Raw genomic sequence first — 363 nt, 5'->3', positions numbered from 1 at the left:
AATCGTGCTGACCTCTCTTAATTTGTTTGGATTAATAATTTTATATTTAAAATTGAATTGGGCCGTCCAGGCTAGGCCACAAGGGCCATCGTCAAAAGTAACAAAAATTGTAGAGGTTGTTGACGAGGAGGCGGCTGAGCAGGCTCGGGACGACGGTCCACAGCCGTGGCAACGGGTACGTTGCAACGCTCGTTGCGGCGGGGAAGGCCGGAGCCACGAGGCCGAGGGCGCAGTCAAGAGAATATTCCGCCTATGACAATCCCGCAATTGACTGCCACACCTCCGGTGGGAATTTTGTAGGCAAATAGGCATTGCATACCTACTTTAAAAATAGACAATATTTAGATAAAGATATGATAAAGA

Source organism: Frankliniella occidentalis, unplaced genomic scaffold (genome assembly GCF_000697945.3).
Source record: "Frankliniella occidentalis isolate FOCC.00 unplaced genomic scaffold, Focc_3.1 Scaffold129, whole genome shotgun sequence".
Classification (NCBI taxonomy): domain Eukaryota; kingdom Metazoa; phylum Arthropoda; class Insecta; order Thysanoptera; family Thripidae; genus Frankliniella; species Frankliniella occidentalis.
Note: the sequence above shows the minus strand (reverse complement) of the source record.